General features: G+C 39.2%; 1 protein-coding gene across 9 annotated transcripts in view; it reads right to left on the bottom strand.

Annotated features, from left to right (window-relative positions):
- PUM2 (pumilio RNA binding family member 2) overlaps positions 1 to 26,022 on the bottom strand; it is a 77,498-nt gene extending 51,476 nt beyond the window's left edge. For 5 of the 9 annotated variants that reach the window (XM_072858496.1, XM_072858500.1, XM_072858504.1 and 2 more), the window contains exon 1: positions 19,781 to 20,104. The gene's annotated coding sequence lies outside the window, so the exon portion shown is untranslated. Of the gene's footprint in view, positions 1 to 19,521; positions 19,610 to 19,780; positions 20,106 to 25,875 lie in introns of those variants that run through there. The other 4 variants (XM_072858499.1, XM_072858503.1, XM_072858497.1 and 1 more) reach the window with 3 other exon arrangements.
- Positions 26,023 to 27,144: the final 1,122 nt, after the last annotated feature.

Raw genomic sequence — 27,144 nt, 5'->3', positions numbered from 1 at the left:
GCTATGTCCACAAGAAAATCCTCAGTCCTGAATGCTGCAACATTCAGCCAATAAACCGAGTTCATGACAGAGCTAAGCGCATCTAGGCAGCTACTGATGAACAGGACAGTCCTTCCATCCTTCCCCCAAAAGTTTTTACCACTTTCCTTCCAATGAACTTGGTAATCATCAAGTAAAAGGTTTGATTCAGAAGGTTTTTTTCCTTCTTTTTCCATGCATGAGAATTTGACCAGATCAGCCAGCTGAACTGGCTAAAACACCACAGCAGCGAGATCACTAGATTTGACACGGGGAAAGCAACAAGGAGAAACTGGTCTGGAGAAAGGTGGAGTAGGAGTACCTGCTTAGTGGCAGCTGGATGATACACTAGTAACATAAAACCATGTCCTGACATAACTCAGGACAGAGTTCAGGAGGCAGACTGTTGGCTGGATACTCATCTAGGATTACCACAAGAAACACTGCTTTAAAAAATAGCCATTTGTGGAATCCAGGCACCCAGATCCAGATCTAGGGACAAGTACTCTAATAACCCTGAATCCGGCCAGAAATAAGCTTCTAACCATTTTCTTGAAAAAGCAAAGATCAGCCCCTTCTTTGAAAAAAAAAGAAAGAAAAAAAAAGAGTTGGAGAAAAATAACAACAACAAAAAATATAAAAGAGAAAGATATGACTTCATTTTACACATCAAAAGTGGTTAAACCAGCTGACCAGAAAGTAGGAAAAACACTTTTTCTGCATTAAAAAATTCCAAATCTCATCCCTCCCTTCCCAGGTGAATACCCCAACCACTGTGACCCTAACCACCTGACAAAGAAAAGGACACATTTTGCAGTTGAAGCTGTGGTACTAGGCCAGAAATTTAACACAAAACACCTGGTAATTACAGTAGTGTGACTGGAAAGAAAGGGAAGCTGCTGTTCACATTGCAAATACTTCAGCCTTTTTGTTTTGCTGAATGACTTTAACGCAAAATACCTTTCTAATAGTTTTCTACAGGGGTGGCTCTTCTGCAGCATTTATCTTACGTATGATATATGCTTACGGCAGAGACTTAGCATTACTATAAAGTTAAACTAATCTAAGGACACAAAAATTGCTATATTTTAAAACACAATACATAGCAATTCTGCCAGCCCTCCATTAAGTTGAACACTGTCTTGTAAAGTCATGTCAGACACTTGACTGGGTATTAAAAAAAAAAAAACAAAAAAAACCACCCCACAAACCACCAAAAACATTTCAGATGGGTAGCCAGCTTGAAACTACTAAATAAGTATATTTTAATATGAATTGAAACATTAGACACAAATCTAGCAGAGATTTATAACAAAGGACAGCAAGGGAAAAATATACAACAAGCCTAAACTGCAAATCCCCAAACCTCTATTATGAAATATTGCGGTTTAGGGCTGTATATAGGGATTTCTACCCTAGAATATTTTGCCAGATTACCTAAAATGTCCTTATTTTAGTTTAGAGGCCAGCCAATAGTGCATCCAGATAACAAAAGCTGTTGAGCACCTGAACAGGCAACTACTGGAATCACAACTGAACTGTTTTGTACACAAGTTAGTTACAAAATACTAAATATTTTGTGTTACTTTTTGAGAAAACAAAGCATTTGTTTGATTAAAGCTGCCTTTGGCTAGATGCATCTTCTCATACCTCTATGAAGCATCACAGAACCAAAGGTTCGCTTACTACCAAACTGGTTAATAAAAGTTGCTGCTCCCGAGCAATTCAAAGTCTACAGGTATGCTGTGTTTTAAAAAGAGGTAACATTTGCTGAGGACCATATGGAACAGTAATACAACTGCAGACTTAACTAAATGCTCCAAAATGTGCAAACTCCTTAAGCAGTCCGAATAAACAAGATGTTAGGCATTTCTGACAAAACACTTAGGTGACCAATTTTACATTCTAACACATATTTCCATGGTTATAATCTCAAAAGCATAACATCTTCCCCCAGTAAGTATTTAAAAATTTTCATTGCATTAAAATATAGTGTTCTAAAACCAACTCAAACTTTTTGCAGGCAAGTGAATAATTTTTCAATCCCTGTATTTTAGGCTTCTTAACTCATATTCTCAGATCAAGCTATACTGACCCTTAATACGTTCAAATACTCTTAACAAAAACAAATTTAGTTTATCAATTCAGTTGGCCTGGCTCAGCAATCACTCTGGATCTTAATGTTCTTGTCTTTTATTTCCTTGTGAACTTTGTATTGCAAGTCTGAGAAGCAATCCTACCAGTGCTGAGGACACTAACAATGAAAAAAATGAAACTAGGAGATTTCAAGGTAGGGTTTCTGCAGCATGTAGCAAAGGGGAAAAAAAAATACATACACTCAGGAAAAGCACTGTCCAGTCTGCTGAAAAAGCTAAGTCACAAAGGGGGAAGGTGATCATAAGAGCTGACACTTGTATACACAACACTGACTAAATGTTTTGCTTGCTTTCTTCTCAATAGGAATAGCAGTAATCTGGAAACATGCACACAGGAGAAAGGAATTTCCTAGGTTTTTATCAACAGCACATATATATATAAAAATATATATAAAATTATGCTGGATAGCATCTCTCAAGTCACTGCCAAGTTTGGAAATTACATATCTACTTGAAACAGACCATACAGAGCAAGCACAACAGGACACAAACTCCCATGAAGAAAAGCAGAGGAAAATGAAGCACATCTTGCCACCTGTTTCAGAGCTACATGATGGTTCATCGGCCTAAGACAACTCAGGAACCTTGGGTTCCGTTCCCAGCTATGGAATGAAACATGCCAAGAAATAGTTAATTGCACTCGTTCCCCCTGAACATGAACTATTCCCTCGTGCAAGAAACTTATCTTTTTCTTGCACAGGCTTTCATGCCTGTCTTCCCACCCAACAAGTTCAAGCTTTGCTCTAAGAGTGGCAGAACTGTTTAGCACAAGTTTTTCTAAACTACTGTCAGGTGCTCTCAAGCTCAGGATTTTAATCCCTATGGTCAAATACTGGTAAGACTACCAGCCTCACATAAATTAATAATAATGTGTCTGTACTGAAACCAGATTTTATAACTATTTATAACAGTTACACTGTTTGTTCCATTTGAAGAGCTAAAGTGATATATTCCAACGTAAGTAGGGCATGTAGTTTATACTAAATAACTTAGCAGGTTTCTCAAAGTCTTTTAATCGTGTACGAAATTATCCACTCAAAAGAGTTTCTAAGAAATGGACAGAACAGGAAGTCAGGGGGACAGATGTTGCAGAAGTTTGTAAAATAAAAGTCTAGACAAGAGACAGTAGATAAAAAGTTTATATATAATTTTATAAAATAGAAAAATCCCATAAAAACTTGTCCAATTAGAGTTTTTGTAAACAGGAAATTATTTTTAAATATTTAATTAAAACAATTTATTAAAATGAAATAATATTTATCCATTCATATTTAGTTTATTGTTTAAATGAGCTACAAGAAAAGGTAATTCTTAAAAAAAGCAAAAGGGCTGACTGGTCCTTTACTGCTTGTAAATCAAACTGAAGAGCTGTCTTTCACACAAGAAAATGTACAGGTTTAATCTTCAATGTGAAATAGTTCAGGTGTAATCCCATCTCGTTTGGTGTGACTCTTTACCTTCCCCCTACCACACTTAGACATGCGTATATTATTCTGCATCTCTCACTCCAATGTTCCTGCATAAATATAGCACAAACAAAAAAGACAGACAGTAAATATATTCCGAAGTTTGAAAACAATGCTGTGAAATGAAATTTGAATTGCAGTTCTTGTCTAAACACGCTTATTATTTAATTGGTGCCGATTACTTAGTATATGTACATGACAAACCTCTTTGTTCTAATTTTAAAAACCTACACTTTTCTTGTTAAGCTAGTCAGTTAGCATCGCCTTCCTATAACAGAGTAATAAGTGCTACCGGTGATGTAACAGAAGTTTAGGGGAATTCATGAGACAAATTTCTAACCATTATTGTTCCATTCTACACTGAAAGGCTTTGTGAGTAATAATGCTACACAGCTACTTCTACAAGGAAATGTGACATTAACTTGCTGCGTTGCTGTTTTGAGACATCAGCCTTCGCTACTTCGTCATTATCTCTTATTAAAAAACTTTATTTAGTAAGTTAAAAAAACAAAAAACTTGAGTGCTCTCTAAGCAATATGCTACCAAAAAAAGACTTAAAACTTTGCCTTTTCTGAAGATGAAAACTCTGTATAATCCCAAAATTTATCTACACACAAGCAGGAACTAGGGACAATTTATCTCAATATGTATTGTAGTGATTAATGAAACATGTAACTCATTCTAATAGAGAGACAACAAGCTTTTCTTAAATGTGTTAACAAGAATTGGAACAATTAAAATGTACAGGCCTACAATCAAGTAAAAGTTTCCATAAATTAACTGTCTGCATTGCAATAAAGGTTTTTTTGCTGATGTGTTTTCTTTAGATATCTAAATTATTTTCACTTTTCTATTTGCTTCCCGAGAATCTGAAACAGAACATTCCCCCCCAAAGAGAAAATGAACTTTAAATTTTTGTTTCAAAAAATTATGTATTTTTTTAATATCACCTCAAAAAGAATGATTTTAAGGAATCCCATGGAACATAACTGATTTATAAACAATATAATTTATACCAAGAAAAAGATTTTGTACATATGTATATACACACCCCCCACCCCCCCCCTTAAAAGTGGAGCTGAGGAAATGACAAAAGTCACTCTGACAGAGTTTCCAGGAAAAAGTTTTATTTTGTGTTATTGTAGCACTGGTATCAGAAAAGTTCCTCCCACCCCCAGCAATTCTGGACATACAGCATTCCCCTCCCTCAGAGCATTTACTTTCATTTTCTTTACTTCTGACTATGGCAGATGTGTTTACAGTAACATTCATTTTTCAAGGACATAGTTTTCAAGAATACTAGATGCAAAAAGTGAAGTTCCGCCAGTAATTCTCCTGCCCAGAAGTTTCTAGCATCATGACTTCTTCCCACTCGCAGTCCAATACCCTTTGAACAAGCTCTGTTGGTCTTTTTTTTTTCCTCCAGCAGGCAAGAGGAAACCAGGAAACACCAACACAGTCTGATCTTCTCAAAGTGGGTGCTAAAACCAGAGATGAAGAAACAGAACTACCTAGTCTTTAGGCAATGAATTGAATGATGGGTAATACAAAGAAAAAATTCAGAACTTTTAGACTTCTCACTCCACTATGAATACCTAGTTGTTTGAAAGAAAGCTGCTGATAAAGCACACAACTTCTCTGTATCACCAGCATAAACTGGCAGTGAAAAAACCCAAAAGTTTCAAATATATGCCAGCCTGCTTCAAAATCTACCTTGATTCTTCTAGCCTTTAAACTTTGCATAACCTCAAGGACAGCGAGAGAACACTAAAGCATGTTTAACATTTTAAAAGAATTACTACAGGGAAGCATATGTGTTTTCTACTTTATCTGTCTATAGCAGGGAAAAGGACACTTAAAGAAATTGCTGTTATCAGTTCTTTCAGCTGTTTTCTAAGGATGTTCTCTTTGGACAATATGTGTATTTAAACTAACCACAGATTGCCTAAAAGCTGAAAAAACCAGCCAACTAAAAAAAACCTACAGAGACTACTTCTAATTCAATAAGCCTTATTTTCAATTCAGTAAGAGCAGCCGCTTAGCCTTAGACATTAATATCTCATTAAATGTTGGCCAGCATAGTCTTTCGAAGGAAGTAAAAAAAAAAATCTAGAATAACACCGAAGACTTTATGCTGATGACAATTAAGCTACTGGAAATAAAGTAGGCTATTTACAATTCAAATTAAAGTAATAAAAGCTTTGTAACAAAATTAGTTCAAAGACTGGCATTAATACATCTGTGTTACAATGGATTTAAAACCAAATTCTTCAACCTTTTAACTTAAGCCAAAAATTTAAGAGCACTTATATGTAAAGGCAGCTATCAGCACATCAACAGCAGAACTTAGGGTAGGCAGAAGCAGTAACTGTGGACACACAGACACAGAGACACACATTTTTGAACTACCATGTTCTAACAAAATAAAGGAAGTGATCTTACAAGCAAAACTTCTGATTACATGTCTAAATTCCAGGTTATTCATTCTCATCCAAAGTAAAATATTCCCTCAAACCATTTACCCAAGTACTTGCTGCCCCCCTGCTTCCTTTCACATACTTACCCACCACTTTGCTTTGCTCCCTGTGAATTCCAACCTCCACTGCCTTCCTTAAAGAGAAAAAGCTTTCACATAACTCTTCCGTTACCTTCACAAAGATACCCAAGGGCCCTTATCACCCTGACTTTAATGTAAACTGTACCAAACCAAGGTAGTGCAGAAAACTAAACGTAGCTCCTTCATGCAATAAAGCAGTCACACATTTCCATAAGCCCCAAGTTTAATCACATGAAAAAAAGAAACTACATTCTAAACCTGCAGATAAGAACTTAGATTAAGCAAAATAACACTGACTCAAATTTAAAATATTTTTATTTACTGGACACCTTGAATAAGAGAAGAAAGTGCATAAGAAAATATGAAGAAATATACTGCAAATGCAAAATGCCTGAATGACTACATGCAGCCTTTTTTTTCCCCAAACTTACTGGCTCCCACCACCTTATCCTTGACATCGATGCAAAACTCTCCTAGAATGCCTAAAGCAAGTTTTAGCTTTGGGACAAAACTCCATAACCACATAATAATCATGTCTGGAATGAGGCCTCACTCATAATCCCACCTAGAACCTGAAGTACATGGGAATAAAATGCAAAGAAGCTTCAACTGGCTCCATAAGCAGCCAGCTCGGGTCTCTGGTTCCCATTATGTCAGGCTCCAAGGTGCACGAATATGTGTAGGTTGCTTCCAGCCCATGTTACCTCCAGAAGCAGTACTACCATTCAGATTTATGCTGTCAATAATTCCTCACAGTCCTGAACCAATTCCGCACAGAGCTATTGCTGCACAAGTATACAGGATAATTTATCTACCTGTAAATCAAAGACAATGCGCAGTTGACCACATGCTATTTGTTTTGCTGTAGTATCAAACCAAAGCCTCCCTATGCTAATTACTGAATAAGCACTAAAGTACAAAGGACTGTGCTTCAAAGAGCTCTCGGTCTAAACATAAGACAATTTACAAAGATGGATACAGTGAGAAACTGAATTGGTAAAGTAAGAATAAAGTAGTCATACACATTAAGACACCCAACAATGCGTGAATGCCAGGTATTTGGAGACATCAAGGCAGGTGAAAATGTAAAGACTAACTCAAGAAGTATCTCAGAAAGCATAAAAAAGCTGAAGAAACCACAAGCACACTTGTGAATATACTTAATAAAGAGACAACTAATACTACAATCCACAAAGAGGGGGTAGCAGTTCACAGCTTGATAGCATATGAGGCAATATGCAGTGGGTGGGAATTGGTCAAGTATCTCACAAGCTGAAACTATCAGCTGCAGTTCGAAATGTTGGTGAAAAGGTCAGAAGCTATGCAGATGCATCAAAGACAAATGTGATTGGAAGGGGTGATTAAGGAAAAGAGCCCCTAGAGAACAGAAGTTACATGGAGTAAATTTGTTTGCACAAGCCAGGTGACTGCAATTACTCTCCTTGTCCTGACAACACTTAACATTACAATGTCTATTCCACACACTACGTGCTTGAAACTACTAAAAATACAAATCAAGTATCTGCAAAATTCAACACTGCAATTTTCTTCTCTCTAGCTAGGGAAGTGATTTAAAGTATATCACAGAAAAGTTCTCAATGCTTTTCTTTCAGTCGAATTACATTAAAACACCTTGCAGTATGTCACCAAATATCCCTTTTTAGCTATTTCAAATCAAAGAGAGGGGGAAAGACATACAAGTTGCCTCTTTCCAGCTGTCTGCTGCCAGAACTATGAGAGTCACAAACAGGTAATAAGGTGATGTCTCAATCACAGAGGTTGCAAGACATTTATATATTTTTTTTTTAAGACACAAAAAGCCACAACCTTAAAATTCATCTGAAAAACTTTTGATAATTGCTCCAAATTATACAGCACTAGTATGATGGAAAAATCTCACCAAGAACTTAAACAAGGTTGTTTTAACAGGGCATACAACATTTTCCAAAAGCAGAATCAAATGCCCTCCCCCCAGCTCTCCCCTAACCACAATGGAAAATCCTTCCAGTCTAAGATTTCCTAGTTTGTGGGGCTTGAAAAGTTTTACTAATTTGCAAGTTTGAGAAGCTGCTTAAATCATACATTAGACATTCATATCTGGGTTTGTAGTTAAGTGGAGCTAAATGCTACTGCAATTCATTGAAGAAAATAGCAAAATAAAAAATTAAAACCACTGCAAACTTAAACACAGAAAGACAACACATAACAAAGTTGTTACAGAACCTGTTGATTGCAGAAACAGAAATAAGTAAGTGATCTTCAGAACAGCTTCAGATGGATGTTACATTTACAGGGAGGAGCAGCCATCAATCAGCTAAGATAAAACTTGAACTTTTATTACGGTAGACTAGCAATAAAAGGAAAGTATTTATGTGCTGCATAGTTGCTTAGCACTTGAAAAAGTCTTAAAGTATCTGTTTATGGAAGTTATTTTGAAAACACTTTAAAATAGTTATATTTCACAATTATAGTTTATTTTTAAACTTAAGTAAAAGTTGCAGACAAAGTTAGGAAATAAAAAAAATATGGACTGCAAGCTCACTTAGATTTCTAGGGACGGTTTTATAAAAGGAAGAACTAATGATTCAGGAAATGCAACTCCCACTGTAAGGTCAGGAAACAGATGATGTTGTTCCCAATTTGAATGATGAGATTATGTTCATTGTTCCAAGGGATGGCTACATGACTGAGGTCTCATATGGGAAAATTATTTCCCAATTTCCATTGCACAAACATATTACCGTATCTTATTTGAACACCAAACAAAACAATCTTATTGTTTAAAATCAAGGCAAAATTTTCACTAGAAATTACCCATTTTATCCTGGAGACAACAATATTAAACATTTGCACATTTTACTAGTTTAACAACATCCACACATTTTCTCATGGCTGTATTAATTGTAATAGATCCCCATGGAAGTCATATTGAATACTTGCAAAAACCGGTATGTAGAGCTTCTCCTCCATACCACAGAAGTGCTAAAAAGCTCTTGAACTCAGTAAGACTCTTTCCTTCCTCTCCATCCCCCCCCAAAAAAGATTTTTCTTTGTTTCAGCAGCTATTCACAAAACTTCTCCAGAAGTCTGTAAATTCTAACAAAAATGAGTTACAGCAACTGCAGCTCAACGGAAGCTTTGTGCAAAGACACAGTTTGTATTCTTTCGTTTATAGCACCACTATCCTTCCGATGCTTTGGAAAGGCTGCTACAATCGGAGCACTTCTCTGCCATTCTTTTGCTTATCAATTCTCATTTCTTCAGGATCTGACGAAGGCTCTGGTAGACCTAGCTGCAGGACTCTATAGTTTCCACCACCAGTTCCTACCCTCTTCCCTCTACTGGAAGCAGAGAGAGCAGAAGCAGTAAAGAACATGTTAAAATTAATATCCTGATATATTTAGCTTGAACTGCTGAAGTTCTTAAGTACCTTTGCCATGAGGGAGGGAAGTAGATAGGGCAGATAGGGTAAAAGGCAGGACAAATAGCTTGGGCAACATCACACTGCTGTAGTTCTTTCCTTCAGCACATGGGAAGAACATTTGGAAGTACTCTGACATCCAAGAACATACATCCTAAGCTTCCCAAAAACCTCATCTCCGTAACTCCAAGTATTACAGACTGCCTGCTGATCACTAAGCCTTTGTATCCTAGACAATTCTTCATTACAGAAGTGATGTGAATTAATGACAAACAGATCACTAACCTATCTGCAGCCTCATGGGGATGTTAACAAAAGGATGATGCCACAGTGGACAGTGGTCTTCCTTAGATGCTGTGGTGAGGAAACAGCCTCAAGTGCTTTTTTGGTCTCGAGGGGAGGAAAAAAGTCAAAAACCCAAGTGAGATAATTTTTATACTTAGTTCATTATCCTTTGTAACTCTTTCCAACGTTAAATATTTTGAAGGAAGACGAATGAGACCAGGGATGGTTATTTCTGTATTAAGAAGTTTATACTTAATCCTGTCAAGTCAGTGACTAGATGCTCACTGCTGTTTTAATATGAAGGGTGACAATGGCAGTCTCCTGAATCAGACTGCACTTTTGGCTTTGACATCTTGTGTTGAAGAACTGCGCATGCATTACCTTTCAGATGAGTGTCCAAAGATTTTTGGTTATCTCTCATGCAAATGAGTGCTCCTCTAGCCTCTGCCCTCCCTTATGCTGCCAATTATTCTGTATAGCCTCCCCCTCTGCCAGCAAACTAGTTCAACTTTCCAAAGTTTCTGCCATATGAGTAACTGCTGTCCATCACTAATTTCTGTTGCTACAGCTGAAGCAACCTTAAGAAGTACACAGACAGAATGCAAATGTTAACAATATCACACATTTCTGTGCCTCTTATTCTGAAGTGTTCTATGAGCCAGTGATACTAGTTTTGAGTCAGAGTGGCTAGTTAAATTTAGACACCAATGTGTCAAGCGTACACTTATCAAAAAGATTTTTCCATCTCAACTAAGTGTTGAATTCCATTCAAGTGTGGTGTGTTTGAACTTCCTGCTCTTCTCTTAAATGTGTGTGGCACCTGAAATTTTTCCATTGCATTCTTGATAATTTCCAAATCAGCATACATTAAGCCTCAGTACTACCACGGAACTCCAGGACAACCCACTTGATCTTTCCCTGTGCTATCAATGGCCTCTAATGCTACTGTGTATTAACACAGAATAGAACATTTCAGTTAGAAGGGACCTTCTAGTCCAACTGCCTGACCACTTCAGGGCTGACCAAAAGTTAAAGGATGTTACTAACAGCATGAACTGCCTTCCAAATATTGCCACATCACTGATAATTCCCATAGTTAATTTCTCAATAATCCCTTATGAGCGACACTGAAAAGCCATTCTTCAGTCTTTTATGCAGAGTAAAAATTAAACATCCTACTAGACAAATAATTATCTTTACTAAAGACATTGTCTTGCCTTATGCTTAATAAGATGTTCACTTCTTTTGAAGACATTTCAGATGCCTTTCAGAAGACCAAGATAATGTTGCCCTCGTCTTCCCAGGAATTCATTTCTTGGAATCAATCAAGTATATTCATTAACTTCTTTTTCTGACTGTTACTCAACTTCTTTAGCACTTCAACTAATTTGAAGATTCTTCAAACTCCATCAGTGATTACAGCCAACTTTATCTGTTCCTCTTAAAAACAAATTGCTCACAACAACTCCTCTTTCAACTCCCTTCTATGTACCAGTCAAAAGTATCAGGTATCTTCTGGTACAGAAGAGAATACAAGGTTCTTCCATGTTCTGTATTTACATGAATCCACCTGTTAAGGCTTCAGGCTCATGCAAGTTTCCTGTCAGAAGACTAGTAGGGTTTCACAAGATGATTTAAGCAATCCTTATTTTCAATATATGGAAAGTTGTTACTTTTTGTGATTATTTTCACTCGAAAAATCCCTGCTGAATTTACAATTTTCCATTTTTGTATTTCACTTTCTATACATTTTAAGTTCCTATTGAATCATTGGGGCTAGAGCTCCACTGTCTTCACAAAAATATGGTTCAGTCTTGCTCTATTTATCTAAAATGCTTTTTTATTACTTTGGCATTGTCTTACATTCTTTGACTGCACTATGACATGCTAAAATTTATGTAAAATCCACAGTTTTAAGATATGCTTAGATAACATGTGTTGAATCAAAGATTTCAGTATCCTCATTTCTACTTCTTTTATATATCTATATAACAACCTGGGCAACTGGCTCTACATGGTCCTGCTTGAGCAGTGGGGTTGGACCAGATGACCTCCAGAGAATCCTTCCAACCTCAACCATTCTGTGATATTTATCTACTATACTTGCTTCTATTAATTTTCTTTCCTTTTTTTCTCTAAATGCATAAAAAATTCTATCTTTCATATATTCATCTACACAGATGATTCTGTCTACCAAATACTCACAGAACACAATTGCAACTGAACTCCTTCCACAGTTTGCATAAATTTAGATTTTAGAAAATCCATTTCTTTAGTACTTCTAACCCGAGTCATCTGTTCTTAAAAAAAAAAAAACCAACACAAAACAGTAACTTGTCTTAACAAAATCCCCAAAAACACTGGTACACAGAGAACACTCAAATCAAAGAAACCAAAATGGAGAAGTCTCCTGACCTGTACTTGATTTCTCTTAGTTCATATTACTAAGCAAGAATGGGAAGAGTGAAAAATAGCAGAACATAAAGGCAGTACTGATTACAGTAAGTTGGAAAACACTGTTTTCACATGGGTAACAATACATAGCACAGTAAGAGTAGTTGCCCCTTCACTAAATCTTCATAATGCGTAAAACCATGGTAGCACTTTAAAAAATAAAGAGTATTTCTCCTGCATCCCCCATTCAAGTTACCAGAAAACTGTCATAGGGTTCATGACATTTACCTGCTGGAGGAATGCAGAAATATTCTGATGGACCTAACTGATGATTAAACAAAGCTGCTGATTAAGACATAGCCCTGATTCCCACTGGGGATGGAAAGCAGGTGGCAGAAGAGAGATGCAACTGTTACTCAGCATTTACTTATCAGTGAATAATTTTATCTATACAACATATCAGCCTTGTGAAATTCTAGTGAAAATTGGCACAGTTGCCTGTATAACAGACTGAACACTGGCAAGGAAAAACCCAACATTTTCATACTCAGGAAGTGTGTTCAAGTGGACAAGTAGAATATTGTAGAATTTTGTATTTACAGAACTGCTTTACAGTTTCTGTACAAGAGTAATACAGAATGTGATACAGCATGAAGCAGGATGTCAGGGGAAAAGATTTTTTATTTTGCTATGTAGACCAGAGTAAGAGGAAGAAAAAAAGTAAAAGTGAAATGAGAAAAAAATGCCAAAAGAAATTAAAGAATGAGAAAAAACATATGAAGAAAAAAACCAGATGCAATAGATATTCCTGCTTTTAAGGTCAGCAAATTTTGTTTATACACATTTGCCTATTAGGAATATTCACATATTCCTATATGTACTACATTTTTTGAAAATACTCCATAAGTCCTCGCACTTAGGAAGGTGCAAAAAGTTCCTCATGGACTTAAGTGTGGCACACTACAAGACTCATGGGGGGGGAACATTCCTATCTGAAACTCAGAATGATGTTTCTGAAGAAAAATTAGGAAGCTGTATCAATTAAACATTTGGGGGTAAAAGCTTAAAACTGGATTTTTTTTCTTCTTGGTTACTATCTGCAAAAGGAGAAGGTTAAGTTTTGATCTACACTTAATTCTACTACTTCTATTTTGCCAGAAGAAATTTTTTTTTACTTGCAAGTGTAACATGTAAGATTGCATGCAAAATCCATATTACTTCTCATAAAGCCTATCAGAAGCTAGTCTCTTTTCAAATTAAACCAATTGTTTTGCATAAATGCAAACCTAATGATTTGATGGTACTCTGATAAAAAAATAGGTACTCACAGAAATATGAAGTGCAGTTAAATTAATGGTTCAAACTGAACATTTAAAAATTATTTTATGCAGTTTTATGTATAACTGCTTTAACAAAGTCAACTGGAAGTTTTAGAGTTTGGGTTACTACAGGCTTTGAAAAACTAGCTTAACTCACACATATCTTTCTTAAAGATGTGGATTCAACACAAAACACAAGAACTGTTTCAATGAAAAACAATCAACCAACCTACCCAACAATCTATATGAATGCTATCTCCTGTGGGCCAGTGGTGTTTGCTGGAGTAGCCACTCAACTGCTCACCAGCCTGCCTCTGGAAGAAATACCCAACTGTGGCATCATCCTGAGAACATCCACTGAGGGGTACCTGGACACTGGAAACACCTGATACTGCAGCTTCAGGGATGGTGTGAGTGAGGAGTGTTTCCACCTGAACTGGGCCCTGATGTTGCTCCAACTACTGTTCCAGCTGGGGCAACCCCTACTCCAACCCTACTGGCTTTCTGACCCATGTCTGCATACATCATTTCTCTGGTCTCCTGCCAGGCCACTTCATTCATGCCTAGGAGAACACATGGAATGCTCATTACATGTAGAAACCTAAAAAGAAAAAGTCTTGATACCATAAAAGGCTTTTCCACATATCTTTAAATATGTAGTTCTTATAATTAGGATTTTAAAAGTCCAAGCTATACAAGAACAGTATTCATTGCCAAAATGTTTATTGATTTAAACTTTAAATTTTAAATACCATTACCAAACTAGGCCTCTAAGATAAACAAATAAGGTAGCACAGATATTTTTTTACAAGACAATATATTAATATAGTAGCGTTCCATATATTATAAATGCTTGCCCCCATACTTCCCTGCTAAAAACAATCAAAATACAATTTTCAGTCATAATGGCAGCAGTTTTTTACATTATTACTCAGCATGACGCGTAAAACCACTAATTCTGTCATACTGCTATGTCTGATTTTATACATTTGTAGACTATGTAATGAAGTAGCACAGAAAACTAACTTCTCTACCTGAACTACATCTCATTCTTACACACCAGCCTCAGTTTTTCTTTAAAATTTGTTTAGCTATGCAAGATTCTAACACAGTAATTGACATTAAACTTCTCTGACCCACACGATAGTACATTTTGGGTTTTTCACAAAATAAAGATTTCAGGCTCAGATTAAAATGAAGTTTGCCAACTCATTTTTGAAGCATTTAAGTCTTGGCTTGAAACAAGTATAAATGACAACAGCAAAAATCTCTCTCCGATATTGACAAAATCTTCTGCAGGAAAAAATACGTGCCCCTGAACACATACACTTAATGATCTCCACACATATTCTTAATCTACCGTAACTGATGTATTATCAATCTTTTAGTATGTAAATAGACTGTTTAAGGCAAGAGTACTACATATATAAAACCCAAAATATCCCCTACAATCTTAACTAAGTATTTTTGAGAAAAAAAACCCCTAATTTTCAAGTCCAAGAAACATCTCACTTTTCATGCTAAACAAGAGTGTTAAGTCCAAACAATAAAACCTGACATATATGGAAAGATATTCAGTCAGAATAGAACACTTAGATCTGAAGATGTAGACAAAAGAAACCACAGTCCTCTAATCCCTTTACACAATTCTACATTTTTACTCTAGCCTTATTGACTACTGAATGTCCAGTCTTCAGGGAGATATATTATATATAGATACATGGTAGGAGGATTTTTTTATCATCTTGAACAATCTTGGTTTTGTGAGTAACACAAAATCTAAATCTACATTGTCTTATTATTACTATTACAATAATTTTACTGTTGTATTACAGTATTTTACTGTTTTATTACAGTAATATTACAGTATTTTACTGTTACAGTAATAAAAAAATTAAAATAAAAAAATTAAAAATAATTTGCTTATTGTCAAAATACCCTACTAACATCAGTTCTGCAACTTCTTCAAACTACATGACTAACTCATCATTGTAGTATGCCCAGAACTGAAGTTTAAGCAATACATATCATAATGAGTTTAAGCAATATATATAATAATGGAGATAAACAGCAAGACACTTGAAAAATATGAGTCAAAGCAGACAGACTCTTTATTTTTAGCTCAACTACACAAAGTCATCTCTAGCAAGTCTAGCTTTGTATTTAATCAATATGCACATGTAAAGACTTACGGAACCAAACACGCCAACCCAGCTTTTAAAAATTCACCTTCTCTTTGAAGAGATTTGTGAATAAATTCTATATGAAACTTCAGATCAGCCACACAAATTAAAAATGTATACAACTACTTCAATACATCACTCAAAATTCTTCCTCGAAATAACATGGGCAAAATCTAAGAGCAAAGTTATGAACATAGGTCTGACACAACCCTTATTTTCATTAGGATTTACATGCCAAGAGCTTTATAATGGAAAGACAGACAACCAGACCTATTACTTGTAACAGAGTTTTGCCAATACCTCAATAGCACTCATGAAGCAAGAGGTAACTCACCTTAGAATTGTATGGAAAAATTAAAATTGTAAATAATCAAAATTACAAAAATGTATACCAGATTACTTAGTCCAATGTACACAAATACATGTTGTAAAAATCTGCCTGTTAGAAAGGCTGCAGATGTGATATTTAGCACAGCCAGCAGAGGACAGAGGATCATATCACTACTCTAAAGTGTAGTGGAAATAGATGCATATATAGAACAGCTAGCAAAAAAGTCAAATGTGGATTATTACAGAGATACTTTTGCTACATTTCAGAGTTTTACATTTCCTTCTCAACTCCTAAGATGGTCTTCATAACCTCTTCAGACATATTTCTTCTACATGTCTACAACTGCTCTTACATAGCCATGTTAAAAAAAAAAATCTGTTAACCAATAATGAAATATAATCTTTAAAGATACTGCTAGAGATGACATCTGGTCTTTATTTGTAAGCTAAACATTTCACATACCAGCTTGAAAAGCTCTTGCTTGCTATTCTAAAAGCCACAGCAGGTATTCTGAGTGGGATTCAAACTAAACCTTGCTATAAAGTTTCAGTATGCAAGTCGTTACTATAAAATAAATTTTATACAACTTGTTTGAAATTACACCCAAGCAGCTAGAACTGAATACGTTTACATGTTCTGTCATTTAAAACTCTTTTCCACTACATGACTGTGAAGTGCCTCCAACTTCATTATTAGAAGCACTACAGAACTGGTATTTGTTGTTACAGGAAGAGAAAACAAGATTTTAAACGAAAGACTTCTTGTCCCATTTCTGAGACAAGAGCCTGGGCACTGGCTTTGTGACAACACTGGAATGGTTGCACTGTGTGGAATAATCAAGACAACAGCTATGTTATGGGTGGGGAAAATTCACATTAAATGAAGTAAGCATTTTCAACTAAATTTATTGAAGAGAAGAGAAAGAAGATTGACAATTCTCTCTCACATACCTATACATATAATACACACAATAAGAATTACTTATAAAGCATGTCTACTCTACAGTTTTATGTTGTTTCCTTTGTAGAGTTTCTATTAGAAACTTTTTAAAAAGAAAATACAATGTATTAATGCTTGTTTCATAGGAGATTCCCAACACAGAAATTCAACATTCAAGAGAATTTAGGTTTCTTTTTACTGCAACAGACAGTGAATTTTTATATAATTCCACATTCAAAAAGAAGCATGAAGACATACAAGCAGGAATTCAAACCATCTACTGGGTTACTTGCCTCTGTGTATAAAAACTTGGTGTAATCATTTTGGGGTTTTAGAAACCACTGTACAAAGAAAAAAAAAGATGAAGTTATCATGGAGAATGCTTTCAGAAAATCCTATATATGCTGATTATTCAATGCACACTCACATATCATTAAATCAAGGGGGAAAAAACACCTAAAAGTGAACTACAAAGTGCTGTTGAAAATCAGATCTAGTTCACAGTATTCAACAAGCTGATGTCCTCTTAACATCTGCAATATCTGGCCCAGTGAGAGCACTGCGAAGAAATGCTTCAGAGAGCAAATCTTGAGGAAAACACGTACATTGAAAGCTTTCAATGTGCACTACAATCCTACATTAGATTTAATATATACTCCCATAATAAGAGGTATCTTCTCATCAAAAAACAGATGAGTCCAACTTTTTCAGCCAACTGCTTCTCGCACTATTAGCTCAATTACGATACCAGATACGATTACAATTGCCTCAGCACTTTGACTATATCCCTAACATAGAAAAAAAACCCATCAAGTACTACAGAATGATACTATAGGAAAAAAGCACCATTCCCTATTAATGCAGAAAAAGTGCTATTCAAACAACATTGAATGGACTTTCTGACATGCAATATCCACATAATAAACTGCAGAATCTGCATTATCAAGCAGTTTCTCACATGCATTTGCCTATTAACCATTCTGCTGGGACAAATTCCAAATTTTCAACACTCTGAACACTTCACAAAACGGTCAGGTGATTTAGTGCCATTTCTACACATATAACCCAAACTACACCACCACTAAATTATAATTTCCCTTTTTACTTGAGTTTCCTTCTCCCTCCTACCTAACATATTTATATTCGCATTGACACAAATTGAGTTGTAGAGCAGAAAAAGGTAGACAATAATTCTCTCAGCTTCTCAACAAAACTACGACTGCTGTTAACATTTGGTTTTAAACCTACATGTGACTAAATATAACAAAATACTATGTTTTCTATGTAAAAATGGTAACACGAGGTAGTAATTATATTTCAAATGCATTCATATCCCACATACCTGAAGAGCTATACCATTAACTCATGGTAACTAAAAGGGCCTGATCTCTCAGTTGAGATGCAACAAAGACTTCAGTAAAAGAGAAACTAAAATAAATCTGAAAGTATTTTGTTAACATGTAGCATATAAGCTATGAGCAATTAGGCGATATAAGTTTTACCAATTCTCATTTGCAATGACCTATATAGCTCATACACAGCTACGTTACTCAGAAAAAAGCATCCCCAAATCAGCTGATATAACCTCTTTATCACATCCCATATAAAACATGCTACACATTTTGGTGTTAAGCCATCTTGCTTCAAACAATAAGCCAGAATAATATAAAGCGTCCCGAGTATATTAATTTTCTCTCAAGGAATTAAGGGTCTGAGGTTATGAAATACACGAAAGAGAACAATGCCAAAAAAAAAAAAATCTTTGCACAATAACTGCCAAGGAGATTAAAAACCAAACTGTTAGTTGTGAGCACGATCCACTCAGGGCAGCTGGCATTTTTCTCAACTTTTTGTTATTGTTGTCTGCGCAGCCACGTTTGAAGAAAAATTAAAACCTAACGCTTCATTGTGTGGTATCAACTACCGAAAGCATTTGGCCTTCTCGCTCCACCCTCAGAAAGCAGTCGTTATCCCTAAGAGCACTAAAAAAGAATAATACAAGTTTTCACGCTTTAGGTACGTTTAGACAAAGCCCATTTTATCCAAATTCCGCACGCACGCAACTGCCCGTGGGGTTGCCGGAACGACGCCCCCATGTCCCCCCGCTCCCTCAGCGCCTCACAGCACTTCGCACCAAAGCCTATTGTGACACCCGGCGCTGTGTGTCCGCCGCCACGGGCCTGCCCCAAACTCCAGTCACCCTCACGCGTGTACGCGCCCCGATACCTCTCCCCACCTGAACCCCCGACCGCCTCCGAAGGCCCGGCCCCCGGGCTTCTCTCAGGCAACAGCTTCGCCCCCCAGACCCCGCTGGCATGGAAGCTGCTCCCCAAGTCCCCGTCCCCCTCGGCTCGCCAAGAGCACAATGCCTGTCCCCCCTCCCAGCATCGCCGCCGCCCCCCTCACACCGACGGCGCCGCCGCCGCCTCCCCTCACGGCGCTCCCTCCCCACCTCGGCGCCGCTCCCCGGCGAGCCGGGAGGACACAAAGGCGGCGAGGCGCGGGCGGCCGCCGAGCAGGCCCCGCGCCGCCCGGTGACCTGCCACAACATGGCCCCCTCCCGCCCTCTTTCTTCCCCCCCCCTCCCCTCCCCTCCCTCGGCGCGCAGCCGAGGCCGGAGACAAAAGGGGGCTGGAGGAAGGGGGGCCCGTCCGCCCGCTCCGCCCGCCCGCGGCCTAGCCAGCGCGGCCCCGGCCCCCGAGGATACTCACGGGCTGGCTGACGGCGCTGCTCGCTGCGATGGAGCCGGAACGGGCCCTGGGACACCCCTGCCCGCCCGCCGCCCCCCTCCTCCTCCTCCTCCTCCTCCTCCTCCTCCTCCTGTCGGCACCTCTCCTTCCTGCCTCCCCTCCCCCCCTTCGGCCGCGAGGGGCTCACAACAACATGGCGGGAGGGCGAGCCCGGCGCGCACGGAGGGAGAGGGACAGCGAGAGCGCGGCAAACCTCCCCGCGCCGCCGCCGCCGCCGCCGCCGCCGCTCGCCCCTGCCGCCACCACAGCGCCTGCGCGCCCCAACCCGGGAGGGAGGCAGCGAGGGAGAGGGAGGCGGTGGCCCCCGGCCCCTTCCGCCCTGCACCGCGCATGCGCTGCCGGCCGGCCGGCGCGAGCGCTCCGCTTCCCCCGCCCCTCAGCCTGGCCGCGCCGGGCGGGCACTGAGAGAAGGGGCCGTCCCCTTCCCTCCCGCCAAACAAACCGGTCAAAACACGGCTTTTGTGGGGTTTTTCCTTCTTTTCCATTCTTCGCCTTCGGGGAGGGGTGGTGGCGGGAGGCGGTGCCCGCCCGAAGGCCTGGGGTGGCGAGACAAAGGGGAAGGCGAGGCTCGTTTTTAGGGGTACCCGGTGGCTCTTGAGGGCCTCGCTCCCAGCACCCCCCGCGGGGGAGGGTACCTTGTTTCTACAATAAACAGGAACGCATCACCGTAGTTATTACTTAACTACTGTGCCGATAGTTGCTGCGTGATGACTTTGGGAAAAAGAGTCAATTATTTCCTGTCCTCGAGAGAGTTAAATACAGGATTTCTGATACAGCTGGGTGGTTGCTGTTGGTAAATACGGTAGTGGATGCTAGTAAACACTCCTAGTGATGGTTTTTAGTAGCCTCACTCACTACGAGCATAAATTCGACATATTTAGCAGCCCCTGAAAAAGAGAGGGAGCTCTGCCTGTCGGTGACATTTTAAAATACGGATTTCACAAGAAAATCCACTATTTTGCCTTTTTACCAGTTCTTAAAGGAGTCTGGTTAGAGAGTACTCCATTTCAGGAAACGGCACACAGATGCCGTCCGCAGATCAAGCCTTCGGACGAAACCCGGTTATCAGTCCTGCGGCGGCTGTTCAAAACACTGCTACTGGCCTTTTTTTCTGTAGGCAGAAAGGAGGCAGGCTCTGCCAGTCCCAGTGACTCGTTCTGGGTACGGCAGGGCGAGAGCAGCCGAGTTAGGCTGCAGGAATGCCATGTACACTGGTGCTGCTGCTGGCAGCAGCCGTTGTAGCAATGAGATGTCTGTGACTACCAACAGCATTCTTAAAAACCGAGATGTCTCGAAGGAAAAAACCCTCACTGTTTTCAGTATTTATAGAGGTGGTTAAAAACATGAAAGTTCACAGCTCCTGGTAAAGATAGAAATGTTTTCCCAAGAAATTAAAATTATTTCTTCGGCTTAATACTAGTCAGCTAAGTACCCAGATGCCTGCAGTCTGCTGCTGCTCCTTGTGGCTAATCCCTGTGATCCCCAGTGTCCTGTCCCACTGCCACCTTTGGGCTGTCTCCAGGGAGGCTGCAGGGCTGAAAAGCCAATTCCTTTGCTTACTTGAGGAGAGAAGGCCTCTTAAGTCACAGCCTCCAAGTCAGCCCTTCCCTTCACGCAGACCGGCTGAGACTGAAGAAAACCCTGTTATACCCTTGGCATCCCAAACACGTACAGCAGCTGGTCTACTTACACCAGCTCTCCAGCTCAGACCCTTTTGGGGACCCTATTTGACCTGGATAATTCTGATCAGTGTTTGTATAAAGCATTAAATGTTCAGGAGGAACTCAAAATGCATTTGATAAGCATAAGCTTGAACGACTTCCACATTAGTCTGCTTCTCAGTACTGAAAAACCCAGCCTGATCACGAAACAGAAAAATGTTTAGGTGCAATCAGTTTGGGATTTGATCTGAGAAATGTAATTACTTGGTTATTTTCTAAAGTATTTTTCTAAAAAAAGAAAAACAAAAAAAATCCCACCATGACCCACTCAAAATTTAATAATGGCACTGAAGTTTTTGGCTCACGCTAAAATAGTTCAAGAAAAGTCTTTCTCTCTCACCTTTGTTCTGAGTGGAAACTTTAAAAGTACTTAATGCTTTAGATAGTTTAACTTGGTATCACCCCATTACAAAATGCTTTTCCTAGCTATTCCTATTTTTAAGGAGGTGTTAACAGCTGACTGGGCTCTGCTTACACTCCAAACGTTTCAGATAAATTCCATTAACACAGTTATGCTTTGTTTTTTCTGTGAATAAGCATCCTCAATGAAAAATACTGAACAAATACACAGTTTACAGTTTAGAAAAGTACCTGAGGATATGGAAAACCTGGATGCTGTTGCCTTCCTCCACAGTCTTCCTATGAGACCTTGGGCAAGTAACTTAACTGAAGAGCACTCACAGAAATTGAAAGCTGCAGTCCTACCCACCCGCACTCAGCTAGTGTCTAATCCTGAAGATGTCTACATTTTCTAAAGCCACAAACTTTGGGACCTAAAATTCTCTGCGTGAACAAAATTTGTGCTGCTGTGCCACGACATCCACGTCCCCCAGCAGTTTTGACAGACAGTGCTGTTAGATCTAGCAGGGTTGCAAATAATTAACCCGTAATAATTAAAACCAAGGTATTCCTCCATGGAAATGAAAAAAACCTAGATGTGGTAGACCTTCTCAAAGCATCTCCAGAAAAGACGCAGGTACCTACAAAAGGTTGCACTCTTTTAAAAAAGTGTGCAACACCCTTTACTCCCAGGACTGGGGGCACTCAGATTTGATTCCCTTGCTCAAGATTCACAGGTCTGACTTCCTTAGAGAGAGTCCCGAAAATCAGCAGACTCCTTTGGCTGCCCTCTGCTGCAGCTGGGCTGTTCTGCAGGGAAGAATTCAAGAGTTTCATCTCAGATCTTCTACTTAATGGCCTTGCTGGCCTTGCAGTCATAGAATCATAGAATGGTTTGGGATGGAAGGGACCTTTAATGATCCTCTAGTCCAACTCCCAAGTCTAACTACTCCCAGTCTAAGCCCCAGTCTAACTACCATCTGACTGCTTAAGAGCAGCAGTCATAAATAGGTGAGCCTCGTTCAGTTCTCTGAAAGAACAGCCGCAGTTAATTACCTACCACCTTCACAGAAGCACAGCACTGCAGCTCAAAAGCAATTAGAGCTATCTGTCCACGTTCCAGAGAAGGGCCCTGGAATGGTTGTTTACATCCTTAGCGTGTCCCTTGTTACCTACATCTCTATAAGATACGCTGACGTGGACATGTGTTTCATGCATTTACAGGAACAGATCCCATTCTGAAGTTATTAATTTTCCCACATACTGTGTAGCAAATCTAGGCACCCAATGCAGAATTCTGGATTCCACTTTGTCAACAGACATGCGACTAATTAATTAAAAAATCAATGGGTCTGAAATACTACATTCACAAGACTTGCTGCTAAATGCATTGCTATAGGAATCGGTTGGTATTTCATGTTTTAGGCTGGCAGTGACCGTAATACATAGGAGGATTTACTGAGATAAGAAGGCACAGTGGGCCCAGTGTCCCCTTTGGCTAGCCTCTCCCCAGGGCCTCAGAGAAATGTGCTTATAAGCCACAGACTCCTCGTACAGTGACTTTCCCATCCGCACATCCTTTTGCCCCACCGTTGCTTCCCAGACACAGCCTTTCCCTGCCATAACCATTCACCATGTTAACGCCGGGTTGACTCTTCTGTTCTATTGCTTTTGGCCACATAACCTGTTCATTAACTCAGCTCCTGCTACATCTCATTGTACCAATACTGTTGCCTGAATTCCTACCACCTTCACAGCCTATTCCTGTCTCAACCCTTTCTCTTGTGATACAGAAACATTTGGCCCACTATATGCAACTGCATCCATTGTCCAATTTTAATGTTTAAAACTACACATCTTTAAGCTTTTTCCCCATGTGTGGGAAGAACTCTTCTGAGTTACCTTAGCGTCCTTCAAATTTCCCATTTAACACAAAAACTGGTACAAAAAGGCCTTGTTTCAGTATGATTCCTGTAAACCCATTTGACAACAGCCAGACTCTCAGTGTGCTGAAAAGCCCAGTCTCCTCTATTGCTCAAAACTGTGGTAGTATTTCCATTTGTTTCCCCTACCTGTCTGTGCAACTCTAAGTTTCTTCAAAGAAGACCATCTATTCTGTTGTTGGGTTTTTTTCTTGACTAGCTAGCAACTGGCATAACGTACTGAGCTAGTGCAAATCAGAACACTTCAGTTTAGGACCAACAGAAAATTCACAGCTGAATTATAATAAATTTTGTCACTTATTCCATTTTTGGACTTACTCATTACTATACTATTGTTCTAAGATGCGAGGATGCTGACTTGCCATTCAGTTACACGGTCATTGCTCCTGTAGACGTGATCAGCTTTTCCAAAGAAGCTGTTCTGCAAGAGGTTTAAAGGAAATGCATGAGAGGAGGTGTCAGCGAATGGAGTGCACAGCCCTGCAACACATATCTTCATGAACTTGTCCCCAGGAAGAAGTGTCTCTCATGGAAGTGCTTTCCTGAGTAAGTCTGTGCTAGAACAGCCGAGAAGGTGTCAGCTGAAGACTCATTTCACCGGCAAGACAACTTTTGTCCCTGAGTCATTCACCCCCTCATAATTGGCTGAGGTATAAACAACCTTCATAAACATACCTCAGAGTCACAGCCACCAGAGACAGTCATTGTAACGCAACAAGAGTAGCTAATGGCATCATTTCATGTGCATGAATGTGAATAGCTTTGGAATGGCAAAGCCAGAGATAATGCCAGCTGTTTTTTAGCTTCACATTCACTTTGTTCACAACAGAGTGGCTATCAGTGCTTATCTTAAGAAAAAAGCCTGCAGTGTGTCTCAATAGAAGTATATTTTTCTTTCCAGTGGAGAATTAAGTTCCAGGAACTCTTCACACTGAAAGAAGACTGTGGCTCTTAGAACTGAAGATCACATACCATACTCAGTACAAAAAATGAAACCTTAAAGATGAGCATCAAATTGATTCTCACTCATTTAATACATTAAGCAGCAATGAGTAAACACTCTAATTTCTAAAAAGGGAAAAAAGTTCAAAGATACATCCCAGGCAATGGAAGCGATCACAAGAGCTCTGAATAAGAGGCAGTATTTTTTTTGTACACTTAGAATAAGATAGTTCAACCATAACAGAACAAGGAAAAGTGAGAAGAATGCAGGTGGGTTTTTTTCTGTCCTAAGGAAAAACATTCTAAGAATCCTAAAAGCATATCCGTAAGTTTAATGTTGTTGCAAAAGTCTCACCAACTTAACTTGCATGAACTAGAAATTCTCTGTGTCTTCAAAAATAAGAAGCCATAGTACAGAGGATAAACTAGAAGAAAGATCTGCAACAGTACCTTGGCTTACATAATTTCTGTCGTCTAGGTTCATCAACACCCTTCTACCTCTTGCCGTATCGAATACTGATCCTCCCAACTGCAGTAGGATAGTTCTGATAGGGCTCTGAAGAAGCAGCCCGACACCAAGTGGACTTTGCTTAAGGTAACATTGGGCATCTGTGGTCATGTCTGCTCTTGTGGTGTAATCACTAGACTATATATTTTTCTTCTGTCTATCTTAACCATACCTGAAGCTCCCCAGAATTTCCTGTTCTTACACAGTGTCAAGAGGGCTGACCACAAGCAACAAGATATGTCTACATGACTGGACCCATCATTTGAATACCAAAACGCTGCACAGACATATTAGCTCGGAGCTAGTTAAGACCCCCGTTCTGACTCACCATTATAGCATGAAGACATCACCACTGGCCCCCATTTCCATGCAGAGAAACCAAACCTTATTCTATGCCAAACATGCCTTCAGAGCAACAAGGCATAGCGCAGTGACTATACAATGCCAGAGATATATACAGGAAGGGAAATCCTAGCTTGTTTCCTGAGCATAAACAAAATGGTTGAGCACTGTAATACTGAAAAGTAGGTGTCAATGTTGTGCATGTATTGCATAAAGTATTACATAAATAGTGACAGTGTATTCATACATATGTGGACTTACCTATATCTGCAGGTTTTACAGACTTCTGAAGTACCTCTTCTGTTTCCAATGCATCCCTCTTCCTCGGCAGTTAGTCAAACACAGGACAAAATAAAAAATTAGTTGAGCTTAAATAATGTATTTTTTAATACTGCAAAATTCAAGTTCTGTTTCTGAGTCAGCTCTCCCTCCCTTGCAGTACAGGACCCCTGTCTTCAGCTAATCTCCTATCAGGGCCCAACAGCCGTTCGTGCATCCGCACGCCCCAGTGCTGGGGTGGGGGCCTAAGGGTGAGCCTGCGTCTGTAGCAGAAAATAGAAAAGGCAGGGCAAGAAGGAAGAGCAGCACTTTGTTTTCCTTCAGGAGCTGCTGGGGGAGGAACCCACCACCCACCCAGCTATACCTTTGCCGTTCCTGTAACACAGAGCAAAGAGCATTGCAAGTGGGAAGCAGAGATTAGCTGTTCAAACGGGAATAATCAATTCCCATTTCCCTGGCACTGGAAAAGTAGGCACCAGACCACACCCCGCAGCCTGCAGCGTGCTTTGCCTACTGGCTTGAGCTGGCTCCAGATGGAAATCCAGTTCAGCTGGAAAACTTCTTCCCTCATAATACATCCTGTTAGTGGACTGCAAAACAGGAAGTTTGTATGTGTAAATATGAGTACCTTTCCATTCACTTTGGCTAAGGGCTAAGAATTAGAAGACAGCATCTGTAGATTCATCCAATTTGCATTCAAGAGAACAATACTACTTCAGAGTGATTCTCGGACATCATCATTACACCATGAATTTATCAGCTGACTGCATCACTGACAAGGGCAATTAGGAAGCTATGATCTGGGACCAGAAAGAGTCCTCCAAGCCTTTAAGCACAGTTCTTTTCTTCATACAATCTCAAGTGAAAATTTACCAAATGGAATTAAAACCTGGTCCCCATCTCCCACACATACTTCCCCTGGAAGGCCAAGAAAAGATGTGTAATCCATTTCATCCTTCCTTTTATTCATATCTATTTATAACTTTAACCAAAACATACAGATGGGAGTAATTACAATCTCAACACATCACTATCTTCCCGAGATCATTAGTTTTTTTATTGGTAAAATTGTACAAGACGAAGCATTAGCTGCAAAATACCTTCATAAATACATACATACCTTCATACCTACAACTTCATAAACCGCCAGTCAGAGATATAAAAGAGTGTCATAACCTATGTGACTTTTCCAGGCAAACATTTTTTTTTCCTTGGTATTTGGCAGAGTCAAAGTAAGGTTATAATTAAACG

The sequence above is a fragment of the Ciconia boyciana genome, chromosome 3 (genome assembly GCF_034638445.1).
Source record: "Ciconia boyciana chromosome 3, ASM3463844v1, whole genome shotgun sequence".
In the NCBI taxonomy this organism is placed as follows: domain Eukaryota; kingdom Metazoa; phylum Chordata; class Aves; order Ciconiiformes; family Ciconiidae; genus Ciconia; species Ciconia boyciana.
The sequence above is the reverse complement of the archived record's forward strand: the minus strand, read 5'-3'. Positions and strand labels throughout refer to the sequence as shown.